The sequence below is a fragment of the Chaetura pelagica genome, unplaced genomic scaffold (assembly GCF_000747805.2).
Source record: "Chaetura pelagica isolate M959 unplaced genomic scaffold, ChaPel_1.0 scaffold455, whole genome shotgun sequence".
In the NCBI taxonomy this organism is placed as follows: domain Eukaryota; kingdom Metazoa; phylum Chordata; class Aves; order Apodiformes; family Apodidae; genus Chaetura; species Chaetura pelagica.
This window is the reverse complement of record NW_009953483.1, coordinates 490,162-497,399: the sequence shown is the minus strand read 5'-3', so window position 1 is coordinate 497,399 and position 7,238 is coordinate 490,162.

Here is a 7,238-nt window from a genome sequence, read left to right as displayed (position 1 = left end):
GATGAGAAATGAATAAAACAATATAAAAAAAAAAAAAAAAAAAAAAAAAAAAAAAAAAAAAAAAAAAAAAAAAAAGAGGAAGATTGGTCTCTGGAGAGAGAAGCAAGAGATTTTTAAATAATCTGTGTTTGTGTACACAGAAAACAAAAGAATTAAAAACACAATTACTGGGTGCAGAAAGGACAGCAGAAGAACTGAATACCAAGTTGCTGTAACAAACAGGCATGGTCAGAAGGCAGAGAGTGGCTAATGTGCATACGTAGCTGACGTTTAGTGGTGAGTGCCAGTGATACACAACTATTTTAATGGGCAGGCAACCAAATGAGCATAACTTGTAGAATGAGAGAGAATATACAGAGGAAAAAAAGAGACAGTCTGCTTTTGTTGTAAACCATGACATGAGGTAAATTATGGAAGGGGAGGAGAAATTCTTAAGAGACTGAGAGCAAAGATTTGAGAGAAGGCTCAGTAACATTAACTAAAAGTAAAAATAGACTCAAATGTAAAATAAAGTCTGCACAGTTATTTGTTGAAGAGAAAGGGATTACCAGGTCCAAAATTCCACAACTACTTTCAACTTTATCCCTCTCTGTGGGGTTAAAGTTATTAAGCTGCAGTGCATTTCTTAATGAGTGGATCATATTCTAAAGTTTGGAATTACAACATAGCACAGGAAATATTTGTTTCTCCAACAGTCTAAGGTTCATTGCCTCTTAGAGAAGACTTTCTATGTCAAATGACACCTTTCAAAACTCCTTAATGAAATGCAAAAAGAGCAGAAGGGAAACAAAAGAGAACATATATTTTCTCTGACTTGTTCATAAATTGCTCATCTTTTGTGTTCAAGTTTTAAACAATAATATTAAAAAAAAAATCATACTGGGACATAAAACTCACCAGTAGAGTTCAAGACAAGACTAATTTCATAATATTACAGATATCTTATAATAGTGGGGAGGTGATAACAAGAGCTACGATTTTAACTAGTTTTACTGAGTCCTCTGCTGAAATAATGAACGAAATTTAAATTTCCTAAATACAGACTGAACTGCACGCAGAAACAGTAGCTGCTCCTGGATCTTGCAAAAGATAATAACCTGCTGATACACGTGGGAAAACAAAGACCAATAGAGAAGCCATGCTGTATTTAACTTTATTTGTACAGAGCCTGTCTCTGACATAAGAGATTGTTAAGACAAAAGCTCTGCTACCACCTGCCCCCCAGGTGAGAAATCTCATTTGTTTCTGCCCAAGCATAAGTCAGAACAAGGATTCCAAATCAGTTCACAGTTAAAGGCTTTGGACTGCCTCTGAGAAGTGATTCCATATGGGTTCCTTCCCACCTGAGGATGCTCATGTGATGAGGTAACTTCATCCTTCACTGTTTTCTTCATTGCAGGGAAAACATCAGTTGCTCAAACATAAAATGTTCTCTCCTTCTTTTTTTTTGTTCTCTCTTTTTTCTCTCTCTTTTTTTTTTTCCCCTATATTTTTCTTATTCTTTTATTGTTATTGCCTTTTGCTGTCTGATAATAAACAAACTTCTGATTCCTATGATCCATCACATGTCCAAAACTACAGGGAATATCCAAATTATTTCCCCAATTAAAATTATTTATTTTCATAAGATCTACCATCAAGGAAAAAAGACTAGGAAATCTACAACTGGCAATGGGGACTCCAGGGAGAGTCAGAGCTGTTAGGCTTAAAGATAAAGAATGGTCCATAGATCACATACCTGTAGCCAAGCTGTGTCATTGTAGCTACAGCACCCAAGAATTTCAAGAGCCCATTCCACAGCACCTCATTTTACAAAGCCTCTAGGGTCCAGAATGCTTTCAGGAATGAAGATGTGGAATAACTCAAGGGGAAAAATGTGTTACTATTCCTCTGCACCAGAACAGTAGAGGTGATTATCAAGGAAGGGTTTACAAAGTAATGCAGCACAAAACCATGTCCAGCAACTCCATCTTTCCTTGTGAGAAATACTTGAATGGTTTTCTAAATATTTTTGAGATCATCACATTCCTTTTTCCACAGTTATCTTCTAATGTCTTTATCTTAATGTTCACTATTATTTTCATGTTCACTGTTATTTTCCCTTTAATTTTTCAATCGCTCTTTCCTTCTTTTTTTTTTTATATTTATCATACTTCCTGCAACAGCTATCAGTGATTTTCATCCCTGAGCAAGTTAAAGCTCTGAGGAGACAGTTTAAATCATATTTCCTTCTTCCAGAAGTAAAATGTTGAAAACTCAATAGTACTGTGATAGACAAAATAAAAACGACAGTACACCCAGAGCTTTTTGTGATGCTTAACTGAACCAGAACCAAGCTTTCACTGTTGAAATTGTGCAGGGAGTAATTTGTACTTAATTTGTGTTCAAATTTCCTTTTAATATGCTCAGTTAAAAAAGTCAGATGTTCCAAAGGAGGAACATCTAGAGCCTTTCCAATAAACAGTTGTAAAATATGGCAGAAGTCTAATGAAAACCTATTGAATTCTTCTCAGGATATTTCTAGCTCAATATTTGTATACTTAATAATTGGATACATTTCAGTTGTAAACCCAAAGCTTTGATTAGATAATTTGGTACACCAAATTGGTCTAAGTCCACCTACAACCAAACCAAAATTCTCCTTATTCTCCTAAATTTGTAAATCTCACCAGTTGTTAAGGATGGTGCACTGACATGCTGCTTCACAAAGCACATCAGAACTTCTACACTGAAATCTCAGAGCAGAGAGAATCCAGTGTTATTACAGCTATACCTGAGAATTAAGACCCCTATGCCAGATGTTTACAAAATAAATAAATAAAGATATCTATGATAAAAGCAGTGATAGAACTAATGCATGAAGTCACATACAAGGTTTTATCCTATTTATTTAAGGATATCGTAACTAAATAAATTTGGTACACAAAGAAAATAAATCAGTCACCATGCGTACTGTTTCTTTAATTTGCTTAATCAATATGCAATATAAAAGGAAAAGGGCAAGTGCAGTTATGTAAGCAGATAGTATACTTGGCATAAGGTGTACTGTAATACATATAATAATATATATAATATATAATAACACATACTAACATAGTAAAAAAAAAAAAAAAAAATAACAGAACATACTGAATAAACAACCTTCAGTTTGTTGTATTGTGTCCTGATCCACCATGTTTCCTGTTCCTCTGCTCTGACTGCTGAAATTTCAAATAAACACTCTTGAAAAATGATGGAACCGTATGCTGTTATTTCAGTTGCAAGGGTGAATTTTAGAGCAAGGAAATTCATAGAAATGGAATGAACCACAGTTCAAATAATCAATAAGGATCTGAGCAATTCAGGTTTCCAGTGTAAATATGATTATATTGGAATGCAGTAATTTTTTTTGTGGGGAGGCTATCTCATTTAATTCAATCTTGCAGTCCTTGGACAGCATTTCTACATTTAAAAAGAAGAAATTGGTGCTGGCATTTCCTACAGTTTAGAAAATCATCCTTCTTTGAATATAATGCAAGCGTTTCTGTCAGAAATCTCCCAGATTCCTGGACTAAACCAAAAACCAGAGCACTGGCAGTTTAAAGCTAGGAAAGGAAGCAAAAGGTATTGTTTCTGCAGTTCTTTACTGAAGTGCACACACAGAACTAGATGGGGAGTATGTGCCTATGTATGTGTATCTGTCACTGATACATTGCAATCAAGGAAGCAGTAAACTTGTCCCATGTGTTTTCTCTGTTAATTGGTTTCTTCTATCCCTCAGATTCCAGAGGACACTGGAAGCCCCCAGTAAAGACTCGGTATGTGGGAACATTTACCAAAACAAGTCTTTTTAAAAAATGTTTCTTTCAGCAACTTGTGAAATTCCTCACCTTCATCTTTTATTCCCCAAGGAGCAGGCTCTGAGGAAGCAGACAGCACCAACTAAATGGCTTGCTTTGAAATTGCAGACCATTTGACTGAGAAAACTTGAAAGATGTAATCTATTTTTCTCCTGACCTTGCGGTTCCCCCATATGAGCCTACCACCATTGTATCTGCAGTTATGGATTTTGGCTGCCACTTCCTCCTATATTTTTAACAGATGGGTTTATTCGTTAGTACTCTTTTTCTCATGCCTGCATTTAATTTTCCTCTTCCCCCTATCCTCAAAGCACCAACTTCAGATGCAAGATTTCCTCTCTCAGAGATGTGTCACCCTCCGCATCCCCATGGGGTGCAAGGAGCCTGAGACCTCACTCCATCACCATGAGGAGCATGCTGTGTGACAGTCACCCCACACCTGAAAAGAGCTTTCTGTGAAACACAGAAAATCCTTTCATTGGAAAGTGGCAAGAAGTACCCAAAACTTTTTGTTTATACTCCTAGAAGTATTAGTAGTTATTTAGCATTTACTTTTCCTGCCAATCGAGTGACAAATTAAATGCTTCTCACTGAATAGGAGGACTATCTTATCATTAAAAGAACAGGATTTTACTTGCAGGTGGAGAAAAAAATATTTAGGGTAATAAAACCTTCAGTAAGGACTTTCAGGAGAGTCACAGAAATAAAACTTAGGCAGCTTTTAGCAATCTGACATGATGCTGTTTATTTAAGTAAAGTCTTTCTAGTGTCTGTTAGCCCTGTAATGATTTCTTAATATCTGTAATTTTCCTTAAGGCTAAACAAATGAGGAAGCCATCTTGTTTTCCACATTATTGGACCTAACAAACTCCAGCAGATTACCATGGCAACTAGAGCGAGTGTGCCCAGTGTGAAGACTGAGGTAGAATAAGAAATTAAAAGACTTTTCTGTCCTCCAGAGTTTCGAAGATGCAAAAAAAGTTACGAAGACTAGCTGGTCAGCTGCTTTAACTGAGCTAGTCACTCTTACTGATCATCTAAATATATTTAAAAATGCAGCAAACAAGAAAAAAGTGCTTCTGGAATTTTATCAAGGACTAGATTAATCCTCTGAAAAAAAAACAAAAACCAAGGTTGCTCTGAAGAGTGGACTGAGACAATTCTCGATTTGATTTTTGATTACTAAGTAAACAGCCTGAACAAGGCAGCGTTTTCCAAACCTCAGAAGACACTCACAGTGCCTCTTCTACACCATCAACAATAACATGTTTTGTCATCAGCCCTCTGTCAGTCTCTGAGTCACACACATTTGGTATAAGTGAGGATTAATTATAGATCTAAGAAATTATTTTTTTTTAACTGTCTGAGACTGTGGGATGACTGTTCCAACATAGCTTTTAAGCATCATTCATCTTCTTATAAGTGCCTTGTTGTGGCATATTTCTATTAAAAATAAATAAATAATGAGCTGCTCCCAAGTTGCCTTTATTATAAAATAGAACTAAATTTTATAAAGAAAGGTAACTTTCACAGTACCATCAATTAATGAATTGTCTCACCAAGATATCAGTTTGCATAGCACAAAACTGTGGCTACATCTGATTCAAACAAAAAGTATCTGTAATAATTTTTCCCAATTTGTTATACTGAATCTGGTTTTAAAAGGTGGTAGGGGAAATTGAAAGCATGATAAGGCTGCAAATAAAGTAACATTTTCCTCAAAGTAAAATAATTACTATAGTAGGTGGTCATTGTCAAAATATATGTAGTGCACTGAACAAAGCCGAAAGAGTGCTACAAGTTGAACTTGACGTAAGATCTGTCTTGACTCATTTATAGCTGTTCAAGTCCCTGTTAAAATTTTCTAAACCTATCTTCTGTTGATTTCCATGAGAATCTCAGGTGCTTTAGAGTCTAATTTAAATACCTAAATACTTTACTGACTTTCTTCCATATCATAGTCAGTATTCTTAGGACCTTAATTTAGAACAATTGCTTTTAAACGAAAATCATTAATATCCACTCTATTATTCCCCCTAGATTACAACTCAAAATATAAATCTGTCCTCTTCCTTGAATGAATGTGATTCCCTCTTATTGAATCTAACTAGCTAAATACATTCTGTTTAAGAATTATCTTGCAGATAAATGCAATAGCTGCCTGCCTTGGTCAATCAACAGCAAATTGTGGGTAAGGTTTTGGCTCACTAACTAATCAGCATTTCTTCTAACAGTTTCCTAGACACAGTGCTGTCCAATTTGACAGAGCTCATTAGTTTCCAACTCTTAAGGAAAACAAAGTGTTGCTATAAAAAAATTGTTGAAAGGGCCAAATAAAAATTCAATTTGCATGCACCTTCGCATGCTGGAACTGCTAAGAAAGCTTCCTGCCTTAAAGAAAAATGCCAAATTTTACAAATTACTTTAAAAGACTAAATTTTTAAATTGACAGAAACAGTATAGGAAATATATAGCACCATATAAAAATGATCAATTCTCTCTTGTGATACTAAGCTCAGTTGTGGTTGACTCACTCGCAAGAAAGATAGAGCAGAGATTGATGAAGTCCAGAGTAGAGGTAGTAGTAAGGTGGGATTTATATTGGATGAGAGATTAACCCAAACAGGACAGCAGTAACAGTAGATTTGATGGAGGTGTACAGAATTGCTACTGGTGTAGTAATAAATTGATCAATCTCTCCTTTTATTAAACTTGTCCCATCATATAACAACATAGGGTTGCAAATTAAAAGGCAATAAATTCCAATTAGAAAGAAAAGTATTTACTTGTGAGAGACAATATTGCACAAGGTCATTAAGTGAAATACTATGGATACAGTTTAAAAAGAAGAATAATGTTGCAACCATTAATACCTTCTGTAGACATGAAAGTCATCATAAATGAGTATTAAATCTTATGACATGGGATATATAAAAAATGCAATTTTTCCTTATATAGTTCTGCTCGCCTGCTGGCTTGGTTCACTGACAAAGATTTTACCTCCCTCTGTAGCATCTACTGTCAGCTGCTGCCAGCTTATTCTTTATGGGTTTTAATTTTGTTTCACTGCCCACTGGTTGTAATTATCTCAGATGCATGAAAATAACATTTTATCAGCTGATTTTTATCCTTTTCCATTTGGCAAACATTGGTTTCTTGTGCGTGTTTTCAGCCAAGCTGAAATCAACACATCTGTTTCAGTTTAATATCTTCAGTTTATATAACAAGACCTATGCAGTAATATGGTCTATTTACAGTGGTGTTTCCTAACTAGTGAAATTAGGCCAAAACACCTATGGCACTGATTATAGGTAATCAAGGCTTTGATTGTATGTCTTTGCTGAAAGACACCTTTACTCATTACAAACCACTTTTTTTTTCTTTTTTTTTTTTTTTTTT